Genomic DNA, 27,315 nt, shown 5'->3' with positions numbered 1-27,315 from the left:
TTATAGTTCATAGACACATAATCCTCTATCTTCTCCTGAAACTTATCTATTTATATATACCTCCAGAGGTACTGATCAATAACTTCTAATAACTCCACAGTTATGTATTATGTTCACTGGAGTGGGAACTGCAATAATAAATAGTCTCTACACAAAGGGGAGTGTACATAAGCTTTTGAGTGAAGTTATATTATTGAATAAGTCATATAGCAGTGACCTATGTATTATTTAGTATAATACTTTAAAAATTATCTTTATCTACATATTTTTTGCTAAATTGTTTTGCTTAGAATGAAAATTGTTAATAATACACTACTAACAGCAATCAAGGTTATGTTCTGAAATAATCTGCATACAGCCACTGTGGTCATTGACACTTCTTACCGAAATGAGAGTTGGAAAATGTGCCTTGAGTTTGTTGGGAGTGAGGGGCAAGTTGAATATTTCATTCTTCTAAAAGCTTGATTCCCACTGAATAGTACTTATCCCGACTTTCTTTGCAACTTTCCTACCCACTTCTGTGACAGTTTTAGCTCAAACCCAGCATTTTTATTGCAATTCAGAATCAAAACATACAATTAAACTAAATACAGTAGTGACATTCTAACTAAAATGTATAGTTACAATAAAATATAGTTATTAAAAATATTGGCTCAGTGTTTGGTATAATTAAAGTTTGATATAATTAACCTTATAACACAAACATACTTTTTCTACTTGTTAACAATCCTGAAAAATGTATCTGAGTCTTAGAAGCATAACATTAAGATAAAGTAAGAATGGCTTGTTTCTATAATTCTTAAAAGAAAAAAATGGGAGTGTGGAGAGAGAGAAAATTTCTTAGTTAAGAGCCAAATCATTTGCCTCAAGAAAAGAGTCACGATTTCCTAATCTACATAGATATGTGTAGATATGGCTGTAAGTTAAATGAGATAAAATGTGTAAAAACACTTAAAACAGTACAAAGAAGATGTCCCAGATCTGCTCATTGCTTCTTCATCTGAATCCACATTTGCACAGAAGGCAGAAAATTTGTAAATGATGGGACTTGGCACTCATCATTTCTACCTCTTATAGAATCTCTTTCATTACTATTTCCTCAGTTATTGACTTAGGTGTCAAATTTAACAGAGTATTTTTAACTGAGTGCCCAATATATTTTCAAAGTCTTGTATGAATGAGCATCCCTTTCATTCTTTTCCTCCCAAGCCTCAGAGAAGAGTCCGAGTTGGGGTGAAGACTTTTCTAAGTCAGGACGTTTTCAGAAGGGGCATGGTCTATTCACACTCATGTCATCATCACAACTTGTGTGAAAGCGTTCAAATTTAAAAAGTAAACTACATAGTTCGAAGGGCAGAGAGAAAATAGCTTTGATCCTTAAGGATTTTACCAGGAGTCGTTTGTATGTTCCACTTCGCAGAGCCTGCACATTTATCTGCAGATTGCAAAGCATTTTGTGAACACTAAAGCAGAAAATTGCCCAGAGTGGACCATTAATGTAGGTGCATCTTCCCTGTCCAGTCTGTCTCACAGAACTTCTCTGAACTGTAATTCTTGATTCTGTGCTTTTTAGACCTCATCACTGGCAAGCATGGGCTCGTCACTGCTGGGGAGGAAGGATCTGAGAACAGAAGAGGCACATGCAATACTTTCCAACCAGGCAGTTTCCAAGTTCCCTGTTGCCACAGCACCCTAGTGCTCAGCTGAAGGTGGATGACCAAGATACTGGCAGAAAATGCGAATTCACATTTGAATTTGAATTCCTGCCTTTCCCCATGTGAAATGGGGAAAGCAAAACTATTCTATCATTAATTTTAGGGTTCAAAGACTCCATTCTTCAAATCTCTGGTGGAATGATAGTGAGGTGTGTATCAGGAGGAAGGATGTCAAGAAAAGATTCTAACCAAAAAAGGGTTGCTATTCTTCATCCTTCACACACAGCCTCCCATCCCCAATAAAACTAAAAACTTAAAACCTGAGTTGGGCTTCCCTAGTAGCTCAGTGGTAAAGAATCCACCTGCCAAAGCAGGAGGCACAAGCTCAATTCCTGGACTGGGGAGATCTCACATGCAGGAGAACGACTAAGCCCACAACTACTGAGCCTGTGCTCGAGAGCATGCCGGCTGCAACTACTGAACCCTGGGCACTCTAAGCTTGTGCTCTGCAACAAGAGAAGCCACCACAACTAGAGAGTAGGCCCCGCTGGCTGCAACTAGAGAAAAGCCCAAGCAGCAACGAAGACCCAGCACAGCCAAAAATCAATCAAGTAATTTTTTTTTTTTTTAAGAAATTTCATGATTAGTAGGATAAAAAAGAAAAAACCTGGGTCAAGGGGCTTTGAAACTGACTGATCCTCCATCATTTCTTGGAATGAAGAACTAGTCTGGATTGATTCCTTAGCAGAACAGTTATACTGTGGTAATTTCAAATGCAGTTGAGCCTTGAACAATGTGAGGAGGGGGAAGGGGGTTGGGGGGCTGACCCTCCTTGTAGTTGCAAATCCACCTATAAGGCCCTTCATATACATTTTAGAAACCATGGATTCAACCAATGGCAGATCATGTAGCACTGTAGTATTTACTATTGAAACAAAAATCTGCACAGTTCAAACCCGTGTTGTTCAAGGTCAACTGTATATGAACAATCCAGGACTACTCATGTCAGATGACTTTTTAAAACTTTTTTTAAGTGACAAAATATACGCAGCATAAAATTTACTACTTTAGCCAGGCACCACAATCTATGAACAAAAATTAAGATTCCCTGGCTTCAGAGGGTTTCTTCATTTTAGCACACAGAGGTAGAGAGCAAGCAGAAAACATAATAGATAAATAGATTCTGTGGCATGTTGGCCTGTGATAAGGGCTATGGTTGAATTCCAGGTCACAGTGCTCCCAGGTTCTGAAGGCTTCTGTGTCCTTCAAATAGCTCTGAAACCTTTGCTCATCCACCTCTTTCCCCACAAAGCCCTGCCTCCGGTGATTGCTAGTGCTTCTGAAGAGTTCACTGTTTACCCGATTGGGTAATTCATAAAGAAGATGGGTTCATCTGAACCGATCACTTTCTAAATAATTATACAACAACTCTGAAGGCAGTTGGGGCTGTCAATAAAAAAGGGTAGAGGTCTCTGCTACACATAAATATTGTGCTTTTCACAAGAAAACACTCTTCCCTTTAAGAATGAGAATCAAGGCACCAAATTCAAACAGGAGGACTTGCACTCTTCACCAGTCAAGCCAAGAATTTTTTAAAAAGAGGGGATTGTATAGAAAGAAGTATTTGCATTTTGAAAAGTCTTTCTCCTCAGAAAGTATTTGCATTTTGGAAAGTCTTTCTCCTCAGTGGGACTTCCCTGGTGGTCCAGTGGTTAGGAATCCACCTGCCAGTGCAGGGGACATGGGTTCGATCCACATGCCAAGAGGCAGCTAAGCCCATGTGCCCCAACTACTGAGCCCACGTGCTCCAGGGCCTTCTTGCCACAACTACTGAAGTTCACAAAGCTAGAGGCCATGCTCTGCAACAAGAGAAGCCCCTGCAGTGAGAAGCCTGCACACCGCATCTAGAGTGTGGCCGCAACTCACTGCGACTAGAGAAAGCCTTCGAGCAGCAGTGAAGATCCAGCACACCCAAAAGTAACTAAATAAAATTATATAAAGACAAATAAAAAAACTTATAGTGGCCAAAGAGGGAAGGAGTGGGAGTAAAGTGGTTTATTGTGGCCTGTGATGACAGTGGAAAGGAGATCCTGAAATGCTTGCTTCTGTCAAGTGCAAGGATGCTGTCAGATGCTTTCTATCAAATGTTTAGCTTCTTCTCAGGTTTTTCAGGGCTTACTTGGTGGCTCAGATGGTAAAGAAACTGCCTGCAATGCAAGAGACCCAGGTTTGATCCCTGGATCAAGAAGATCCCCTGGAGGAGGAAATGAACAGAGGAGCCAGGCGGGCTGCAGTCCATGGGGTGGCAAAGAGTCAGAACAACTAAACGATTAACAGGCTCTTTCGCTGTGAGGAATATTTACATACCATAATAAATGTTTATTTTAAAAATATATTGGGAGAGTGGTAATTAGCCTTATCATGGTGATCATTTTGAAATACACAGAAATATCTAGAGTAGGAAAATGTATAGAAATATACTATGCTGTGTCCCAGGAACTAACATAGTGTTGTAGGTCAATTATTCTTCAAAAACAACCAACCAGACTCATGGAAAAAGAGATTAGATTTGTGTTTACCAGACATGGGGGCTTGGGAGTAGAATTGGATGAAGACATTCAAAAAGTATAAAGTTCCAAATGTAAGATAAATCAGCACTAGGGAAGTAATGTACGACGTGATAAATATAACAACCACTGCTATATGTTATACATGAAAGTTGTTAAGAGAGTAAATCCTAATCTTTCTTACCACAAGGAAAAAAATATATTCTCCTATTTCTTTAATTTTGTATCTATGTGAGATGATGCATGTTCTTTCTGTGGTCATCATCTGTGGTCACCACAGTCAAATCATTATTCTGTGCACCTTAAATTTATACAGTGCTGTATGTCAATTGTGTGTATAGCTTAGTCACTCAGTTGTGTCCAACTCCTTGCGACCCCTTGGAATGTAGCCCACCAGACTCTTCTGTCCATAGAATTTTCCAAGCAAGAATAATGGAGTTGGTTGCCTTTTCCTACTCCAGAGGCTCTTCCCAACTTAGGAATCAAACCCACGTCTCCCGCATCCACAGGTGGATGCCTTACTGCTGAGCCACCTGGGAAGCCCATATGTCAATTATAGCTCAATAAAACTGAAGAAAAAAAAAAAGAATGTACAGGGAAGAAAGTAGTAAGTCCATGATTGTGAAACTGGACCACACCTTGTCCATGATCAAAATTAAGATGCCAATGCAGGACAAAGGGACACTTGTGACTCTGAGGTACTCTGAAAGGATGCAACATTACTAAAATGGTACCCCAACCAGAAATGCATAACCTGTGAAAACATTAGGTAAATCAAATGGGCAAATATTCTATGAAATAACTGAACCAATTTCTTTAAAAATGGCAATAAAAGACAAAGGCTGAGGAATAGTTACAGATCAAAGGAGACTAAAGAGTAGGGTGACCAACCATCCCTGTTTGTCTGGGACTGAGTGGTTTCCCAGGACTCAACATTTGCAAGGTTAAGATGGGAAAAGTCCAGGCAAACAGGAATGAATTCATCACCTTCATGCTGCTGGTAAGTTGCTTCAGTCATGTCCGACTCTGTGCGACCCCATAGAGGGCAGCCCACTAGGCTCCCCCGTCCCTGGGATTCTCCAGGCAAGAACACTGGAGTGGGTTGCCATTTCCTTCTCCAATGCATGAAAGTGAAAAGTGAAAGTGAAGTCACTCAGTCGTGTCCGACTCTTAGTGACCCCATGGACTGCAGTCCACCAGTCTCCCCCGTCCATGGGATTTTCCAGGCAAGAGTACCGGATGGGTTGCCATTGCCTTCTTCCATCACCTTCATAAGGAGACATAATAGTTAAATGCTACATGTGCAATGGGTGAACCTGAACTGGAGGGGAAAATGCTATAAAATACATTATTGGGACAAGTCACAGAATTTGAAATTTTTTAAAAAATTGAGATAAAATATAAAATTACCACTTAAGCTATTTTTAGGTGTATAGTTCAGTGGCATTAATTGTGTTCACAATGCTATACAATCATCCTCACTATCCATCTCCAGAATGTTTTCATCTTTCCAAATAGCAACTCCATATCCACCAAACAGTAGCTGCCCATTTCCCCCTTCTCCCAGCCTCTGATAACCACCATTCTACTTCCTGTCTCTGTGACTGTGCCTTTTCTAGGTACCTCATACAAGTGGAATCATACAACATTTGTCCTTTGTGTCTGGCTTATTTCACTTAGCATCCTGTTTTCAAGGTTCATTCATGTTGTAGCATACATTAGAATGTCATTCCTTTCTAAGACTGAATAACACCCCATGGTATGCATATACCACATTTTGCTTGTCCATTCATCTCCTGATGGATATTTCAGTTATTTCTACCTTTTGGCTATTTTGAAAAGTGCTGCAATGAACACTGGTGTAGAAACACAGACTTTTAAAGTATACATCAGTGTAAAATTTCCTGAATGTGCCTGTACTGTGGTTGTAGAAGAAAATTATCTTTGCTCTAAGGCAATACACAGTGAAATATTGAGGCAAAGGAGTATGATATATGCATCCTGTTCTCAAACGCTTCAGAGAAGAAAACCGAGACACAAAGGAAATGTGGCGAAATGTTAAAAGTTGATGAATTTAGGTAAAGAGAATGAGTTCTATTAGTCTTGCAACTTGTCTACAACTCAAGAATTTTAAAAACTCATCAAAAGTAAGGGAGTGGGGACTTTATTTACGACGGCTAGGTCTCATGGAGTAAGGTAAATCTATGAAAAGCCAGCCATCACAAAGCCTGAAATGTTCTCAGAGGAGTGGAAGGTTACTCAGGATGCATCACAGCTTAATTGGGTATCTTGTCCCTGTGAGCAGAAGTTGGCCACAGCGCCCTTTTCTAGGGCTTTGTTATGGTTTCTTAACTACTCTCTGCTGCTTCTTCAACCGCTCCTGTCCCTACCAACTAATTTCTGCAACCTGTGCTGTCCTCTCTTCCTCTTGCCTTCAGCTTGCTCACAGCTTCTGTTTCCTCCTGGTTTCCACTTCCTCTTCTCTGTGTGTGCGCTGGCTGCCACTGCTGTCTCCCTTTGGTTCCAGGCAGCTGTGATGGGTCATGTCGAATAGAGCATGGCAATCTTTGCATAGAAAGAGCTGCAGCCAGGACGTGTGAGCACATTGCTCAGCCAGTTCAGTCCAGCTTAACACCCCATGCCTGTAATGCTTGGTGTGGTTGGGGGAGTTGGTATTGGGGATGCAGTGGGGAGGAAAAGCAGATCTCACCCTAGGCAATGATGATTTTTTTTTCTTTTTACTGCGTGGCTTGCAGGATCTTAGTTCCCTGACCAGGGATTGAACCCAGGGCCACAGCAGGGAAAGTGCTGAGTCCTAACCACTGGACCTCCAGGGAACTCTCTAGTGATTCATTCTTCATTCATCTTGGAAATGTGTGGGAAAAAATGGAAACTCTATATAAAAGCTCAAGAGAATTGAGGAGACAAGATGTCATTGTAGTTTTGGAGAAAATTATCAGAAAACCCTTCTTCCCTCCCTTCCTCCCACAAAAATTCTGTGAAAGGCATTATACTAATAACAGATACTTTGGGGAATCCAAATTGTGTAAGATGTGGTCCCTGCCACGAGAAGTTTACAGTCTAGGACTATGTGTCTTAAACTAAAGTTTGCGGTGGGATGTTCTGAGAGAATAGCATTGAAAAATGTATATTATCAGGTGTGAAACAGATTGCCAGTCCAGGTTGGACTGGCATGAGACAAGCACTTGCATGAGACAAGTGCTCAGGGCTGGTGCACTGGGATGACCCAGAGGGATGGGATGGGGAGGGAGGGGGGAGGGGGATTCAGAATGGGGAACATGTAAATCCATGGCTGATTCATGTCAATGTATGGCAAAAACCACTACAATACTGTAAAGTAATTAGCCTCCAACTAACAAAAATAAATGAAATAAATAAATAAATAAACTAAAATTTGCACCCACTTAGTATGCATTTAACCTGCATTAAAAAAAAATGGAATAAGAGGGAAAATTATTAGAGTCCATCACTTTGCAATAGTCAGTACTGTTTAGTGAATATTTATCTGTGTGTGTATGTGCCCACAGGATTGTGACATTAAATGTATTTCTACCGTGGGCTATAGAAAAACTGTATGTAAACCATTGATCTAGTAGAACTTAAACCTAGAGCTTCAGTGATCACCCATGTGCTGATTCGTATCTCCAGTATAAAACTGGTTTCTGAGCTCCAGAAATGGCTATCCAACTGCCAGCTGAACATGTCAGGCTCAACCTATTCAGCATTGCCCATGTCATCTTCCTCCTCAGACTGTGCCTTTTCCCTGCATTGTGTGTTGTATGATATCAACATCTACCTGGCAAGTCAAATCAGAAGCCCTGGGGTTCTCTATGCCATCTCCTTCTCCACTCGTTCTTCACACCCACTGACCAGTTGGCCTACTCCTCTCCATCCTCACTGGCAGTCCTTGGCTTAGGCCTTGTGTAATTTCTCATCCGGTTTCTTGCCATCCTTTGTTAACAAGTCTTCTTGTCTCCAGTCTTCTTTCATGATTCCCAAGTCTGTGTATTACATCGCTAATCAAGTGAATTTCCAAAAGTTCTAATATAGTATTTTTGTTTCTGGTTGGAAATCCTTCCATGGTTCCTCACTGCTTTCAGTTTAATGTCCAATTGCTTAGTTATGTCCGACTCTTTGCGACCCCATGTACTGTAGCCTACCAGGTTCCACCGTCCATGGGATTTTCCAGGCAAGAATACTGGAGTGGGTTGCCATTTCCTTCTCCAGCAGATCTTCCCGACCCAGGGATTGAACCTGGGTCTCCCGCATTGTAGGCAGACGCTTTACCGTCTGAGCCACCAGGGAAGTCATTCATGAGAGCTAGAGTCTTTCTTGATTTGCCCCTGCTGCCTCTTCAGCCTCAGTTGCTGACCTCAGCCCCCTCTCAGATTCTAGAGATACCAACTAAATCTGGTTCCCAAACAGCTCAGGAGCTGTCATATTTCAATGAATTTTACTTCTGCTTCACATCACTTCCTTTGCTTCTTCACTTGTGTCTAAATTTTACTGCTCTTCCTGGACACAGCTCTGGTGCCACCTGGTCGTGGGACCTGTTCTGACCACATTCCAAGACTTCCCTAGTATCCTGGGCATGCCGCTGTCCCCACATTGACCAACCTGCATGGTCACTGCTGTCAGGGTTGTCTTGGTTATGAACTAGCTGACACCAAGCACTTTGTTTTGTCCATCTCTGTAAGATGGTCCCCTCTATAAAACATGCAACTAACCCAAAGCCTGACATGCTCAGAACTGACCAAACATTTGTTGAAAGAACAAGTGCAGATGAAATTTCCTACTGGCCTACTCCTTGATTGTAAGGATAGTATAGTGATAATGGTAAATAATTCCTGCAAATATTATAGCTTTCATGAGTCGTTAGAACCAGAAGATTACTGATTGGCCAGATGTGCTTTATCTAATTTCGATTCTATCATTCCCTTTTCCACCGCCCCCTTCTCTGTCTAGACTCCATAAAATGAGAATAGGAGAATATTACCATCTGCTTGTGGGAAACATCCAGGAATTCTCCTCCCAACATGTCTCTTTTAAAAAAAAAAAAAAAAAAAAAAAAAGAAATATAAAGAAAGAAAGAGAGAAAGGAAGGGCGGGAGGGAGGAAGGAAAGAAAGACAGGCAAGTGGGCAATGTGGATCAAGTTTATTTTATCTTAGACACTCTTTGTTGTTCTAACTGTCCATCTGCAATGCTTTTTTTTATGCCTTAGGGAGGTAGGCCAGGTCCTTTTGGTGCTTACTTTGGATGGGAAACTGCTTGGAAGCAGAGTGAATTTTGAAGAAACATCCAGTCTGGACTGTGTATTGTAAATACCCAAAGCTATCAAATGAATTTATTTGTTCCCCACAGATCCATCTTGATTTTCTCTTTAAGCCCTGGGGATATAGTGACAAAGATGATGTGGCCTTTGTCTATAGGAAGAAGGGACATTTTTTTTCTTTGACCCTATTCTTTTGCTGTTTCAAACTTTTATTTTCTTGGATTTTGCTTAATGTAAGTGAAATCTAGCCATTTCTAAGTTATTCAGCAATTTTGTTTCAAAGAGTTCCACCTCTCTGAGATGAGGCAGAGTTCTTTTTTTTTTTTTTTTTTTTTAAGATAAATATGTTTCTTAAAAGATATTTATTTTTATTTACTTATTTATTTGGCTGTACTGGATTTCAGTCGCAGCATGTAGGCTCTAGTTCCCCCACCAGGAATCAAACCCACACTCCCTGCGTTGGGAGCAGCTGGACCACCAGGGAAGTTCCATGCAGAGTTATTCTTAACGCAAAGGTTTAGAGTCCAGAAATGGGAGCTCCAAGAGTCAATATATTCCTTATCCAAAATAAATAGACCATGGACGCAAAATATTCTCTGAGGTGTACCTTTTTAATATGTAACACGGGTGTGATGTTACCTACTGCCTTTACATGTGAGGATTCACTGAGCTAAAATAGGTGAAGCACCAGTAGAGAGATGAGCACCCAGAGATATAACGCCCACTAGATGTGACTCACTCTTCTAGTGCGTCAGAAGACAAAGGGACACTGAGGCTGAACCAGGAAGTGAGTGGCACCGTGTTTGCACCACCCTTGTGATGCTGTGGTATCTACATGGCAGAGGCACAGGGAGGGATGTTTTTTCTTAACGTGTGATAAATGGTCCAGTTGCAGGCTTGTGAATAAAGCAAATCCTAAAGCATCCTTTAAAGTGGTCTTTGGTGCTACATAATGTGCCTTTCATGTCTTTGAGGGGAGGTGGAAGTCAGGGAACTATAACACGTTTTACAATCTAATTAGTTGCTTGATCTTAATAGAAAACTGCCTGAGTCTCTTGGGTTTTCCTGTACTCATCTAGGTCATTTCCAGCTTTTTCTCACAGTGAATCAGTTCTCCACCTCTGTTACACAACATCTGGAGTAAATATGATTTCTCAAAAGGCCAGAGTATGCATCTTTAGAGCAAAGCTAGCCAGTATTACTTTGAATCATAACAAATAGTGGTTTTAGCTACAGCAACATTATGGAAAGATTTGGTTGAATTTCTGTTGTGGTCATTTTTTGGCCATTAAAAACCTGACATTTTCCCAACGATATTGCCAATGTGTATTCAGAATGGCCTTCATTCCCGTGCCTTCACACAAGATCTGATACTTCCTGGTTTCTAGAGCATCAGTTGATGACTCCCTGACCACTGAGTAATGTGAGGTACTCTTGGCTTGGCCCATTCTCAGATTCTGCCATGACCTCAAAGTTTCTGAATGTCTCAAGAGCAAAGAGCAAAAAAAAAAAAAAAAAATTCTTTCTGGGATTTTTACTCAAGCTATGGGAGATCAGTACTGGGTGTTCACTGGAAGGACTGATGTTGAAGCGAAACTCCAGTACCTTGGCCACCTCATGCAAAGAGTTGACTCATTGGAAAAGACCTTGATGCTGGGAGGGACTGGGGGCAGGAGGAGAAGGGGACAACAGGGGATGAGATGGCTGGATGGCATCACTGACTTGATGGGCATGGGTTTGAGTTAACTCCAGGAGTTGGTGATGGACAGGGAGGCCTGGCGTGTTGCGATTCATGGGGTCGCAAAGAGTCAGACATGACTGAGCGACTGAACTGACTGACTGATGGGAGAAATATGGTTGTTGAGCCCTTTGTATTTTCCTAAGGCTTTGGCTGAATGTTGTGCTGGTGGCAGAACTCCCCTTTCCTCCCAGTTTCAGTTTTACATGATGCCACACCTGTTACTGACACCTTGCCACCCCCTTGGAAGAGGTCATGTCCCCATCAAGTGACTCCTCTCTATGACACATTCAGCTCTGGTCTGACCCCTCCTACTTATTTAACGTCAGTCTCTTTCTATATTTGCTCTCTGTCTCTATCAGACTGGTTTCTTTTCATGGCCCCACAAATGCTGTGGTCATATCTGGGTTTTGCTTGTGCTCTTTCCCACCTGCTAAGCCCTTTCTTCTTTTTTTTTCAGCTATCCAAATCCCTCTAGCCCTTCAAAGCCCAAACAGAATCTACTTTTTTAAATGTTCCAATATTTACTATTCTCCTGGTTCCCCAAACTCCTTTATTATTAATAACCAATATCCACTCATCATTCATTCTTACAATAAAGATTTTCTAAGAACCACTATGAGTTACCACCATCCTAGAGCTCAGGATACAGTAAGACAAGGTCTTTACCCACTTAGCATTTCTTCTACACTTATTCTAGTGTGGAGGACATACATTAAGCAAGCAAGACAAGTGAGTAGTATAACTTTGTATTGATACAAGTAGTATGAGAAAAAAATAAAAAGGCAGGATAATGGCAACCCACTCCAGTATTTTTGGTGGGAGAATTCCATGGACAGAGGAGCCTGGCGGGCTACAGTCCATGGGGTCATGAAAGTGTCAGACATGACTTAGCGACCAAATGACAGCAAGGGCTAGAAGGTGATTGCAGGAGTGGAGGCTGTTTTTCATTCAGTGGTCAGGGAAGGCCTCTTTGAAGAGGTGATATTTAAGCAGAGACTTGAATTATGAGAAAGAGTCCGTCAAGAGCCAACCGGAGAGAAGAGTGCTCTTGGTAGAGGGAATAGGAATTGAAGTCCTGGAGACAGAAATGTTTTAGAAAAGGAGTCCCCAGCCCCTGGGCCATGGGCCGGTACTGGGTCATGGCCTGTTAGGAACTGGACTGCACAGCAGGAGGTGAGCAGCGGGCAGATGAGAGAAGCTTCATGTGTATTTACAGGTGCACCCCATTGCTTGCATTACCACCTGAGCTCTGCCTCTGGTCAGATTAGTAGCAGCATTAGATTCTCATAGAAGTGTGAACCCTACTGTGAACTGCGCATGCGGGGGATCTAGGTTGAGCGCTCCTTCTGAGACTCTAATGCCTGGTGATCTGATATGGAGCTGAGGCAGTTATCACTGGGGAGAGGCTGGCACTATCTCCCATCATCCCCAGATGGGGCCATCTAGTTGCAGGAAAACAAGCTCAGGGCTCCCACTGGTTCTGCATTATGGTGAGTTGTATAATTATTTCATTATCTATCACAGTGTAATAATAATAGAATAAAGTACACAATAAATGTAATGTGTTTGAATCATCCTGAAACCATTCCCCCAACCCCGGTCTGCAGAAAAATTGTCTTCCACGAAACTGGTCCCTGGTGCCAAAAAGGCTGGGGACTGTTGTTCTAGAAAGATGAGGAATGTTCTAGAACAGCAAAAAAAGATTAATGTGAGGCAGAGTGAAGCAGAAGATGAGGATATAGAGGTGAGAAATTGTGGGGCTTTAAGGGACAGAAGAATCAAGGGTGTAGGGAAAGCCTGGGGAGGAAAGGAATAGATTTGTGTGGGCAGGGGAGATGCTGAAGTTAAAAACAAGAGTTCATTTTTAGACGTATTATGTTTGAGATACCTTTAAGCATCGAAGCGTAGATGTTGGGCAGACAGTTGGATGTATACAAGTCTGAAACCCAATGAGAGGTCAGGCTGGAGTTATAAAAAGCCAAGAGACTAGAGAACATTGCCTAGGAAGAGAGTATAGATTGAGAAGAGGCCAGAGCCCTGGGGCCCACCAGCATTTAGAGATCATGGAGAAGGAGCCAGAAAGGGACCCAGGTTGTGGTCACTGAGCTTTCCCACATATCCAAACACATCTACAGAATTGAGTGGTAGGCTTGTAGTTTCCTGTGTGCTGGACTTGTCATGACAACTGAGACTGCTAACTTTTTGTGACTGCTTTCCACGAGAGTGAAGGTAAGGAGCCAAGGTGATTTATTGGTGCCTACAGTCTTGGCATGGTCCTTGTTTACTACGTATTTCTTACTGTTCCAAACGTTCTCACAGCGCTGAGTAAACACCACCAGGCTGTTGGGGGAAATATAGCTACTTCCTTTCTCAAGGACTGGATCAGTGAGTTAATTCTCACATGTATTTTACTGGCAATAAACTGATGCACAGAGAGATTAACTAATTTACGCACAGCCCACACTGAGTCCATGGCTAGCCTGAGGCCACGCTACTGTGTTTAGAATGAGTGCTGACTGACAGCGTCACCTGGAGCACTGGCTTTTTATTTTTTTAATTGCTAACATTTATGGGTGGTCTACTCAGTGCTTTAGATAGTAACTCAATCCTCACAACAACTCCATGAATAGGCGACATCATCCCCATTTTACAGGAAATGGGGAAACAGATGTGAGAGAATTTCATATGATAAAGTGGCAGATTTGTCTGGTTCCTAATCCATGCTACTTGCCTACTGAAACAGAATATTTGGTAATAGGACACAAGAATAGCCTGTATTTAGAAAACTCTCTGCAACATTCTTATGTATATAGAAGTTTGAGAATCCAAGGTTCATGGGATCTCAGGTCTGTTCTTTGAAGTTCATGGTCATCTTAGAATTTGCTCTATTAAGCCATTTTTAATATGTCAGTATCCATGTTTAAGTAAATTTATTAGAGTCTCATAGACTATTCTGAGTAGTATTTTGTTAAACATAGGCATAGGTAACAGCTTACTGCATAGTTTATCATCATCAGAGAGGTAAAGCACATAATTTTACACTGAACCAGCTTGCATTGTCTGATACATTGCTTAACAAGCCTCATGCCATGGATACTGATGCAGCTTACTGTCAACAAGAATAGTTCATCTTTTCCCACTGTCTTTATGATTCTACACATTTGCCTACACAGATCCATAAACAATAATGAAACAAATCAATCATATGGCCAGCTCAAGAGCATGAATGACTCCACACTGCAGGCTGAGAGGAGGTGGGAATGGGTTGTGTTTGCACTTCTCAGGCTAGTAAAAAGAAAACATTTTGAGGTAGGAGATGGCCCAGAACCCTAAGAAAAATCAATCATGGAGTGCTCTCTGACGACTTTTGCAGATGTTCTCAAGAGCTTATGAGATGAAAGGGAAATGGAGTCATAGAAGAATTAAAAAAAGAAAAGGAATCCAGTTCTTGGGTGGAAAAAAAAAAAAGAAACATAGTGAATATAGAAGGCCTTAAGGTCATAGGTGACAACATCCAGTAAATTCATTTCTGTTGACAGGGAGTTGTATTTTACTGTCACAAACCTCCACCCAGACTGACCCTCCAGTTTGCATCATTTGTACAGTGAGACTGGTTTCACCAGTTTGCACCTGTTAAACTCTTAGTCATCAGTTAAGTTGTTTAAGTCTATTTTCCCAGCAGTTTATCCTATACGCAGTTTTTAATCCCACAACAGAAATCAAGTATGGTTACACACCTGTTGGATATTGTCAAAGGGGAAAAAATAAAAACAATTTGGAGCAGAAATGAGGCCATTCCACTAGGGAGGACTGCAATCTGAGTCTTTCATCTGAAAAGAAACAAAGAAAGAGAAACATAAATGGGCTGGAAGGTGGAGAGGGAGAATAGTGGTGGAGGGGTGGGAATTGGAATGAACTTCCAAGGTTTACATCTTGGGTACGATGTTGTCAGATTTGACAAAAAAAAAAAAAATGCATGCAGAGAAGAAAAAGAAAAAATATATAAGATGCTAAAATAAATCTGAATTTCAGAAAAACAATTGATAACTTTTAGTATGAGCCTGCTTCATGTAATATGTCTGAGATACTGAAAAATTATTTGCTGTTTATCTGAAATTCACATTTAGCTGAGTGTCCTGTATTTTATTTGGCAACTTTACTGGAGTAGTGCCTTTGAATCTCAGTTTAACAAAAATTCCTTTTAGAAAACAGATGTCTTCAGGAAACTGGGTCATGGATTCAACAATATAATACTTGCTAATTATACTGCACAGCATGATGAGATGATATATTTATTTAATATAAATAAACTAGCAATTGTAATGACTGAAACCGCTATTTTGATTTGGAAAAACTTTCACTTTATTTGGTATGAGTAGGAATAAACTAAAAATGGACAACAGTGATTCTAAGGTTTATGCACAAGAAAACATCCATTCATTCACTCATGTACTCTTTCTTGCCTTGCTTTTTATGTATACAAAGGCTTTCTGGTACATAAGTTTTATGAAAGTTTATTTTAAGGGAGGGGATTTATGCATGGCTGATTCATTTTGCTATACAGTAGAAACTGACACAATATTGTAAAGCAACTATACGCTAATAAAAATTACCTTAAAAAAATAAAGATGCACCTAAGAATAAAAAAAAAATTATTTTAGTGATCAAAATCATTATCATAAATGGACTCCTCAACCCAGTTTCTTTTTTTTCTCTTTTGTTCCTTTATTTTTTAAAAGTAATTAATTTATTTTAATTGGAGGCTAATTACTTTACAATGTTGTAGTGGTTTTTGCCATACATTGACATGAATCAGCCATGGCTGTACATGTGTCCCCGATCCTGAAATCCCCTCCCACCTCTCAGGGTTGTCCCAGTGCACCAGCTTTGAGTGCCCTGTTTAATGCATTGAAGTTGGACTGGTCATCTATTTCACATATGGTAATATACATGTTTCAATGCTATTCTCTCAAATCATCCCACCCACGCCTCCTCCCACAGAGTCCAAAAGTCTGTTCTTTGTGTCTGTGTCTCTTTTGCTGTCTTGCATATAGGGTCATTGTTACCATCTTTCTAAATTCCATATGTATGTGTTAACATACTATATTGGTGTTTTCCTTTCTGACTTACTTCACTCTGTATAATAGGCTCCGGTTTCATCCACCTCATTAGAACTTATTCAAATGCATTCTTTTTAATAGCTGAATAATATTCCATTGTGTATATGCACCACAGCTTCCTTATCCATTCATCTGCTGATGGGCATCTAGGTTCCTTCCATGTCCTGGCTATTGTAAACAGTGCTGCGATGAACATTGGGGTGCACGTATCTCTTTCAGTGTTGGTTTCCTCAGTGTGTACGCCCAGCAGTGAGATTGCTGGGTTGTATGGCAGTTCTATTTCCATTTTTTTTTAAATTTCCATTTTTTTAAGGAATCTCCACACTGTTCTCCATAGTAGCTGTACTAGTTTGCATTCCCACCAACAATGTGAGAGGGTTTCCTTTTCTCTGCAACCTTTTCAGCATTTACTGTTTGTAGATTTTTTGATAGCAGCCATTCTGACTGGTGTGAGATGGTACCTCATTGTGATTTTGATTTGCATTTCTCTGATAATGAGTGATGTTGAGCATCTTTTCATGTGTTTGTTAGCCATCTGTATGTCATCTTTGGAGAAATGTCTGTTTAGCTCTTGGGCCCATTTTTTGATTGTCGACCCAGTTCTTAAATAATTCTGCATAGTAAACTTAAAATTTTAAATTTAAAGAAATAATAGACCTGGCCAAAGACAAAACTAAGCCCCAAAGAAAGTGTCGACTCGCCACCACCACTTACCACAATCTGTCCCATTCCAATTTGTCCAGGAGGGCAATAACCTAGCACATACAGAGGTTGAAACAATATAGGCTTAGAGTTGGGTGCTGAGATTGTGTTGGGAGGGAAACGGGAGAAAGAGCATGAAGAAGAAATAAAGTCCAAGTAAAAGAAGTGCAGTTTCCAAGGTGGCTCAGCAGTAAAGAATTTGCTTGCCAATGCAGGAGATGCAGGAGACACAGCTTCAATCCCTGGGTCAGGAAGACCCACTGGAGTAGGAAATGGCAACCAACTCCAGAATTCTTGCCTGGAGAAATCCATGAACAGAGGAACCTGGCAGGCTATAGTCCATGGGGCCACAAAGAGTCAGAGATGACTGAGCATGCACGCACGTGCACACACACACACGCACGAACACACAAATGAAGTGTCAATGTGCCATATTCTGGCTGATAGATGGTAAGGCAAGGATGAGGGAAAGATAAGGGGAGGAGGTCCGACCTGAGCTTGTTGGGAAAGTGAAAGGATGGCAGAGAGATGAGGAGTGAGCAAGTGTGAAGGTTTTTACATTGACCAATATTTGAGAGACTGTCAGATGAAAGGAAATTTATTTTGTCTAGCTCTAGAGAATGAAACCAAGGTCAATAAACAGGCATAGCAGGAAAACAGATTTTTACACCATTTAGACAAGAGCTTTCTAAGCTTTAGAGCTAACTGCTGATACAATGGGTCATCCCAGGAGATGTGTGAAGCAGAGGCTGGCTGAGTGGTGGGCAGGCCTGGGATGGAGACAATTCCTGTCTTGAATGAGGAGCAGATTAGATAGATGCTCTCCAAGGCCCCTTCCCACCTGGAGTGTATGTTTCAACACACCAGGACTCGTGTCTTCTATCAATTGCTATATCCTTAGTGCCCGCTTACACACAGTAAGGTCTCAGTAAATCAGCGCAGTCACAGGGCAAGTGCTTTCTGGAGAAGGTGGCGCTATTTTACACCATGGCCTTGATGTGAGAGGGGAAGGGAAATTAGCTCAAATTAAATCAACATAGTGGGCATCAACATTTGGAGGAGGACAGCTCTAGGGCTCTATTTTGTGTGAGCTACAAATACATGGGCTTCCTGGATGACTCAGTGGTAAAGAATTCACCTGCAAAGCAGGAGACTTGGGTTTGATCCCTGGATCGGCAAGATCCCCTGGAGTAGGAAATGGCAACCCACTCCAGTATTCTTGCCTGAAAAATCCCCTGGACAGAAGAGCCAGGCAGGCTACAATCCAAAGGGTAGCAAAGAATAGGACATGACTGAGCATACACAAATACAAAGTCCATGTTTCCCCATCCTTACCAGCCTGGAGAGGAAAAAGAGAAAAAAAAATTAAAACAAATACAGTATATTTTTGGTTCTTTCATTCTCTGCCTGCAGTATTTTCATTCCTTTCAAATTTCTCGCCAGCTGGTTCTAGGAGCTTCCAGGGGATAGTACTCCTGCCTTCTGAACATGTGGCCATAAGAGGGTATTTGATTTTACTTTTCTGTCCTCTGGCTTACTATTTTCTCTCCTGCTTTGTCTTACAGTGGCTATATCTCTACATTTCTATCAGCTCCAATATGCCAAAGCTCCCATATACCCCAGGCACCAAGGCTGCCTGGACGCCTGCCAGATATGCTCTTCCCACTACTGCCAGCGACACTGCATACAAAGTACACGTTGGTATACTTATGGATGATTCGCCTTGTACGGCAGAAACCAACACAGTATTGTAAAACAAATATCCTCCAATTTTAAAAAAAAAGCATACATGTTGGGAGAGTGAATAAAAATCTTAAGGGAGAGGACACAAGAGTCAGTCAGCAGCAGCAAGAGAGGTGATGCCAACCCGAGAGTCACTGAGCCACCACGTGAAGTTCCAATGCAGGAGGACAACCAGGAGAGCAGTTGCATTGCATGAAAGAACACAGCCCTGGAGCCAGAGCAACTGGGATGCCGTTCTTCATGACTCTGTGCCTCAGTCTCCCCCTGCAAGGAGCAGAGACCACGCTAGTACCTTTTGTAAGACTGTTCTGAAGACTAAGCGAGCACAGGCAGAGCTCAGAGCTGTGTCTGCCCAAGAAAGCTGTCTGTCTACGAGACCCTTTATGAACAGTGCTGTCACGATGCTCTGAAGATGTCCAGTTCTCCTCACATGCCACTCTTCCTGTTTTCCTCAGTGGCACTGTAGCCTTATCAGACCACCTAACCTGTCTGCTGAGAAACCTGTATGCAGGTCAAGAAGCAACAGTTAGAACTGGACATGGAACAACAGACAGGTTCCAAATTGGGAAAGGAGTACGTCCAGGCTGTACATTGTCATCCTGCTTATTTAATTTACATGCAGAGTACATCATGTGAAATGCTGGGCTGGTTGAATCACAAGCTGGAATCAAGACTGCAGGAAGAAATAGCGACAACCTCATACATGCAGATAATACCACTCTAGTGGCAGAATGTGAAGAGGAACTAAAGATCCTCTTGATGAGGGTGAAAGAGGAGAGTGAAAAAGCTGGCTTAAAACTTAACATTGAAAAAACTAAGATCATGGCATCTGGTCCCAACCCTTCAAGGCAAATAGATGGTGAAAAAGTGGAAATGGTGACAGATTTTATTTTCTTGGGCTCCAAAATCACTGTGGATGGTGACTGTAGTCACAAAATTAAAAGACACTTGCTCTTGGAAGAAAAGCTATGACATACCTAGACAGTGTATTAAAAAGCAGAGACATCACTTTGCCAACAAAGGTCCACACAGTCAAAGGTATGGGTTTTCCAGTAGTCATGTATGGATGTAAGAGTTGGACCATAAAGAAGAATGAGTGCTGAAGAATTGATGCCTTTGAACTATGATGCTGGAAAAGACTCTTGAGATTCCCTTAGACTGCAAGGAGATCAAACCAATCAATCCTAAAGGGAATAAGCCCTGAATATTCATTGGAAGGATTGATGCTGAAGCTCCAATAGTTTGGCCACCTGATGTGAAGAGCCAACTTATTGGAAAAGACCCTGATGCTGGGAAAGATTGAAAGCAAAGGAGAAGGGAGCGACAAGATGAGGTGGTTTGGTAGTATCACCCACTTAATGGACATGAATTTGTGCAAACTCTGGAAGATAGTGAAGGACAGGGAAGCCTGGCCTGCTGCAGTCCTTGGGGTCACAAAGAGTTGGACACGGCTTAGTGTCGAACAACAACTGTAACCTTAAGATAAACTTCGAAGTGTTGGACCTCTGGTGCTCCAGTGGCTAAGGCTCTGAGCTCCTAGTGCAAGGGGCCGGGGTTCTTTCCCTGGTCAGGGAACTAGATTCCACATGCCACAACTAGGAGTTTTCGTGGTACGCTGTGATAAAGACTGAGGACCCCACGAGTCACAACTAAGTTCAGGTACAGCCAAATAAATAAATATTAAAAAAATTGAACTAAGTGGGTTTCTGCTGCTTGGAACAGGAGCCTTATCATGACTGTAGATTTGAATCCTCAGGTGAGTATAATAACTCAAATTCTCAACTTGGAATTTTCACTATTGTTTGAGAAGCAGTAGAGAATAAAATCGACCAGGGCTTGATCCCTGGGTTGGGAAGACCCTCTGCAGAAGGGAATGGCAATCCACTCCAGTATTCTTGCCTGGAGAATTTCATGGACAGAGAAGCCTGGTGGGCTACAGTTTGTGGGGTCACAAAGAGTTGGACACAACTGAGCGACTAACACATACATACGTACATACATAGAGAATAAAATCAACAGGTAGTGAGCACCCACAGTTATCAAATACAGCCTTCACAGAGCCATCTTTGTCTTGGCGAAGCAAAGCAAACATTCACTAAATGACGATGAAATATTTGAATATTTGTCCACATCTTCAGCAGAAGTGATGACACTTGTCCTAAATGTGTAGACTGAGGAATCTAACTGCTTTCAGCCACTAGCAGCAAATTCTTTTTTAAATTTTGTAAGAAATTTAAACAAAATTTTTCTTAACCCTGAGTAGATTCCACATTTTGGTCAAACTAGCCTTTTGCTTGACCTAAGTGGGCCTCAAAGAGTAACCTTTATTTTCAAATCTTCTAGGATGAAATAACTTTTCATTATTATATTTTGAACATGTTTCAAAAGTATGTAGAGCATATAAACAGAGAAATATTTGCTGGCCAATGGAAATGTAAACCTAGTATTCAAGAGAAAGCTTGGGGATATAGATACACAGACTTGGAGTTTATAGGTCATAACTAAAGCTCTAGGATAATTAAAGTGAGTGGAAAGGGGGATTGTGTAAGGTGAAGAGAGAAAAAGACAAAAGAATAGGGACTTTTTCTCAAAATCCATTGTCATCAGCTTTGCATGTGGAGCCTGTTGCTCCTATGCCCAATTTGGACCCAGTAAACCTCAATGACTGAGGTGAGGGAAGTCAGTCCCTTTTGACCTCCTTCACCCAGTTCACCTATTCTCCATGCCACAACCACCAATCTGTTCTCTGAATTTTTAAAAAGTCTTTGTTTATTTATCTATTTATTTAGCTGTACTGTGTCTTAGTTGCAGCACATGGGACCTTTAGTTGCAGTTGTTGTTCTTTAGTTGCTCAGTCGTGTCCAACTGTTTGTAACCCCATGGACTGCAGTCCGCCAGGCTCCTCTGCCCATAGAATCTCCAGGCAAGAATACTGGAGTGGATAGCCTAGCCTTTCTCCAGGGTATCTTCCCAACCCAGGGATCAAACCCGGATCTCCTGCATTGCAGGCAGATTCTTTACCACTGAGCTACCAGGGAAGCCCCCTTAGTTGCTGTATGCAGGATCTTTTAGTTGCAGCAAGTGGGATCTGGTTGCCTGAACAGGCATCAAACCTGGGCCACCGGCATTGGGAGTGTGGGGTCTTAGTCACTGGACCACCAGGGAAGTCCTTGTCCTCTGAATCTTTTTTTTTTTTCATTTATTTTTATTAGTTGGAGGCTAGTTACTTCACAACGTTGCAGTGGGTTTTGTCATACATTGACATGAATCAGCCATGGAGTTACACGTATTCCCCATCCCGATCCCCCCTCCCACCTCCCTCTCCACCCAATTCCTCTGGGTCTTCCCAGTGCACCAGGCCCAAGCACTTGTCTCACTCTAAATCTTTAAGTTCAGGTTTTGTTTATTTGTTTCCAGATTTCACATGTCCGTGAGATCATATGACTTGCCTTTGTCTGTCTGACTTATTTTACTCAGTTTCATGCCCTCGAGGTCTATCCTGTGTCCTCAAGGTTTATCCCACGCTAACAAAAGTTTGAGTCCCATAGAACTGAGGAGAGGGTACACTTGTGTCAGCCACAGACAAGGGTGCCCAAAAAAGGCATAACAAATTGCCTCCTGGCTGGTGGTTGTGAATAGGTGTCATAATGGATTCTTTCCCGGATTTCTTGGTAGTGGTTTTTTCCTTGGCTTGGCTACTGTCGTGCACTGGAGCCAGAGAATCAGAGGCGGTGGCAGACGCAGATGGTGTGTAAAGTAAAAGGACATGGCTCACTTAAAGCACAAGTGGAAAACTGTCTCCAAGGCAGCCTCAGCCAGGCTTCCATTTTACCAGGCTCGGGGCACCCCCTCCATGTCCCAAGGGGTGAGGAAGCCACATCAACACAGGCCAGCACCTGTGCTCCGTGAGCGGCTGGGGGTACCAGCAAGCCACAGGCCTCCGATCCCAACATCGCCTCTCCACAAACCGGGGAAGGGTTCACACCAGGTCTCAGGGCCGACTAGAAGTAACAGAGAGCAGCATAGGCGTGCTAGGTGCTGAGGTGCTGGGGAGGCACACCTGGGGAGCTTATGTGTCAGGGGGACTCGTGGGTCCTCTGACAGTCTGCCCGTGCCCGTGAACTGCGGCTGGCCTTGCTCATACCACGAGGCGAGAGTTGAGTCAGGCCAGCTCTGATGACATCACTGAAACCACGTGCGCAGCTGCTCTGCAGTTGATCCTGTAAGACACTTTGATGTTTTAAAAATATTTAATTAATTTATCTAACTATTTGGCTGCCTTGAGTCTTATTTTGTGTCCTGCAGAATCTTTCTTTGTGGCATGTGGGCTCTCTAGTTGTGGCATGTGGGATCTTAGTTCCCCGACCAGGGATGGAACCTGTGTCCCCTGCATTGCAAAATGGATTATCAACCACTGGACACCCAGAGGAGTTCCAAGATACTTTGGTTTTTTTTTTTTTAACTTGCAGCTATTTTGTGAGAAACTCCTTCTATAATATATAGCATTTTTAATTAAGTAGTTCCATCTTTCTCTCAGGATGAATCTAAAAGAGTGACTTTTACAGAACTTGATGCTGCTGAGAAGTGACAAATTGCCAACATGCAGGCATGGATGTGGGCTTCTTGTTATGGTGCATGTTTCCTTAGGAAGGTGACTTGTAGGGTGGCTGTGAAGGTCCTAGGATTGCTATAAACATAGAGGGGGCCATTCTGGAATAAAAATGTTTATAACTTGATCCTGGCATTGAACAATTGGGGCTGTTAAATCCAACCATACATCACTGAGATAGAATTAGGTTAAATAACACAAATGTATTTAAACCCAGCCATAGATCACTGGGACAGAATGCATGTGTTCTTCCCCATTACCTTCCTAAAAGCAGAAAATGTAAGTCTTAACTGGAGTATAACTTACAATTTCCTTTGGGAGGGAGGGGGAAGTAGGCCTAGGCAGCTTTAATATAACATTTATAATAGCTATTTTATATACCGCAGAATTTAGCATCTTAAAATCACTTTGCCTTCACAGAGAAAAGTACCAAAAAGAGATGATGAAGCATGGCCGGGGAGGGGTGAGGGCGGGGTGGGGGGCGGGAGTGTGCTTGTTAATGTATTAGACATAAATGTTTATGCTCATTTTTCCTTGTTATATGTGCTCATTAGAAATATTTCTAAGATCATAGAAACATAATCCCAGCTTCTATAGACTAGTGGGGTTAGCAGCTTAAATATTCTTGAAATTTTACATATACAATCACATGGATGATGAAGAAGCTACTTTCCATAAAAGGACAGGGAACATAGAAAGCCCTGGGAAAACACATTCCCCGTGGGAGGGATGAGATAAACGCTGGTAATGGGCTGTATTAACCATTCTCAGAGACAAGATGCAAACAGTCAAAGGCAGCATCGAGCTAGGGCGTGACTGCCGTGGGTAGCTAGACTTCATCCTTGCATGCAAACCAGAAGCCAAGAGATTTGCTGAGCTCCCCGACGCAGGCGCATCTGTCCCTTCCTTAAATCCGATTTTCTTGCCATCTGTTCCTTTACTCCAGCCTTGGCTGTAAACATAGTTTATGCACAGGGATGCATTGTGTTGCCAGGCAGCTCTCCTTGCTCGTCTAAAACAGAGTCAGTTCTGAACTGAAAGACTGTGGGTCCCCTTATTATCCCTTTTCTCTAACAATATAAATTGTGAGAGCGTTGAGAGTAAGTTTAGAAATGACATTTTTAACTTCATTTGGTACATGTGATGCAATATAACGATCTGATTCTGTAAGGAAACAACATTTAACGTGTTGGGATGATTTAGATCGTGGAAAAGGATTTCCCCTGCCGTGCAGAACAGTAAGGGCATTGTTGGGGACAGTCACTGCCGCCGCAGTAAACGGATCAAGGAGAAACTGACATAGCAGCCGCAGCAGCAGAAAACTCACTGCCACCAAGGTTACAATTTGTCATGGGGGTGGGGGGAGGAGAGGCAGGAGATGAAGATGGCTTAAAGATGTGTATCCTAGGATGTGAGGTTATGCCTCTGAGAATGTACTAGAAGAACTAGCCATCTGGCAGCTTTGGGGAGGCATCACCTGACCTCTGGTCTCCAGCTCTATTTTTTTACAGCTATATCATATTTATAATGCACTCTTCCTGGGAGAAACTTGGAGCAGCTACACATCTTTGAATGGATTCAGTTAATCCTTTTACTGAGTATTACTCATTAGTGAGTAACGAGAGCAGGAGAGAGGAGCAAACAAGAAAAAAAAATTCCACATTGGAAGTGGTCACTGCCATGGCAAAGAAGAAAATAACATTCAGTCTGCTAAGCAACACAAGGAAAAGTAAACCTTGTGATTCTTCTCAACTGAGCCTCAGTCTAGGCAGTGGCAGAAGTGGTCAGAATTCACTTAAAGACGGTTCATTCTGATCATGCAAGTCATTGTTGATTACAAGTCACCCCATGGCGGGGAAGAGATTTGCCTGCTCTGGGGGCCCACAGTTAGGGGACAAACTTCAGGCCAGTGTGGCTGGGCGACTGGTGACATACAGGGTTGTTGCTGCTGTTTGGTCGCTGAGTTGTGTCCTACTCTTTTGTGACCCCATGGACTGTGGCCGGCCAAGCTCCTCAGTCCATGGGATTTCCCAGGCAAGAAGACGCGTGGGTTGCCATTTCCTTCTCCAGGGGATTTTCCTGGGTCAGGGATTGAACCCATGTCTCCTGAATTGGCAGACTGATTCTTTACCACTGAACCATTGGGGAAGCTCGCAGCACAGGGAGGACTGCATAATTAAGTAAATGCATTGAGAATTACTTGCTGTCCGAAGGGAATTACAAATTGGAAAAGGGAAAGGCTAGAATAAATACTGTGGCATTAAATTGGGAGTGGAGGAATCAAGGTGAACTCATAACTTTTAGGAAGACATGGATATATAATTAGGTATAAGTTAGTATAGATGTTTATGTGTGTGTATTCACATATATCATGCATGTACACACATACACATATGTCGATAGATATATACTTATATTTCCTAGTTCTATCTGCTGAGAGGGCCAGAAGCAAAGATATTCCAGTAGGAATAAGCATAGCTCGCTTGCAGAATCTGGCTTCTACATGCTATTCTTCATTTAATGGACCTAGGTTTCTTGCAGAAACAGTTGATTCTAGGGCTTGGGTAGGGGAAATAAAAGGTGAGACAGGAACATCTTGTTCTACAAACTAAGGCGATGCTCAAAGAATGATGGGGACATAACAAAAGGACACAAGGCTTGCCTTCAGTGAGCTCCCACTGACCAAGTCTGGCGCGATTTGAGTATCCTAGTAAATGACAGTTACTGATCTTACCCACTTGAATAAAATAGGAATCCATGAATCTATGATGATAAAAATTAAGGGGATAAATGGAAGATAAACAAAGTCCTACCTTACCATAGAAGTTGAAAGGCATTTTCTTCACAAAACACTTAGGAATGACTCAGCAGAGAATCCTATAAAACATCTCCACCAAATGTAACAAGAAAAATCAGTAATGGGACAAATTAACATCATGTGCCTCCTGATATGATGCAATAAGTAGAGCAAGGCCTTACTTAGAGATTCTTGCTGCAGATGCATAAATCACAAGGAAATACCAGACAAATCCAAACTGCAGGATATTCTGTAAAATTACAATGTGCCTCAAGAAATGTCATGAGAAGAAGGAAAAATGGAGGAACTTTTCCAAAATGAAGGAAATTGAAGAGAAATGTTAACTATAAAAGACCTAGACCTATCACCGGGTCAATAAGTGAAAATTTTTTAAAATTGAAGTATAGTTGATCTACAATGCTGTGTTAGTTTCAGCTGTATAGTAAGATGATTCAGTTTTTCTTTCTTTCTTTCTTTTTTCAGATTCTTTTCCCTGATAGGTATGTATAGAATATTGAGTATAGGTCCCTGTGATATATGGTAGGTCCTTGTTTGCTATCTATTTTAGATATATTAGTGTGTATATGTTAATCCCAAACTCCTAATTTATCCCTCCCCCCCACTTTTCCCCTTTAATAATCATAAGATTGTTTTCTGTGTCACAACAAATGAAATTTGAATGGAATCTCTGAATTAGATGGTAATGTTGGATCAATGGTAATTTTCTGATCTTGATGGTTATGTTGCATAAGAGCATGTCCCTGTTTGCAGGAAATATATAAATACACATTGAAGGATCAAGACATAATGGGCATGATGTCTGCAACTTTTTTCTCAGATGGTTCAGGAAAAAAGTTTTAATGTATATGTTTATAAAGAATAAGGCAGATGTGACAAAATGGTAATAATAGGTAAACTGAGTGAAAGGTACAGGGGAGTTTCAAGAGCTACTTTTACTACTTTTCTATAAATTTTTAAATATCAAAATAGAAAAAATGCCTATTGCTAGTCATTATGTACATAGATCATAGTGAACCAACCTGAGCAGGTCAATTCGGATGCAATAACAATGGAACGTCCTTGGCG

At 41.7% G+C, this 27,315-nt stretch overlaps 1 long non-coding RNA gene and 1 other non-coding gene across 2 annotated transcripts in view; one reads left to right on the top strand and one right to left on the bottom strand.

Moving 5' to 3' along the window:
* The window catches only part of LOC136169162 (uncharacterized), an 88,039-nt gene that overhangs the window by 37,009 nt on the left and 23,715 nt on the right, over nt 1–27,315 (top strand). The window lies entirely within an intron of this gene.
* TRNAE-UUC (transfer RNA glutamic acid (anticodon UUC)) lies at nt 6,987–7,059 on the bottom strand. Its single transcript has one exon. It is a non-coding gene; the product is annotated as a tRNA-Glu (tRNA).

This window comes from Muntiacus reevesi, chromosome 5 (assembly GCF_963930625.1).
Source record: "Muntiacus reevesi chromosome 5, mMunRee1.1, whole genome shotgun sequence".
NCBI classification, from domain to species: domain Eukaryota; kingdom Metazoa; phylum Chordata; class Mammalia; order Artiodactyla; family Cervidae; genus Muntiacus; species Muntiacus reevesi.
The sequence above is the reverse complement of the archived record's forward strand: the minus strand, read 5'-3'. Positions and strand labels throughout refer to the sequence as shown.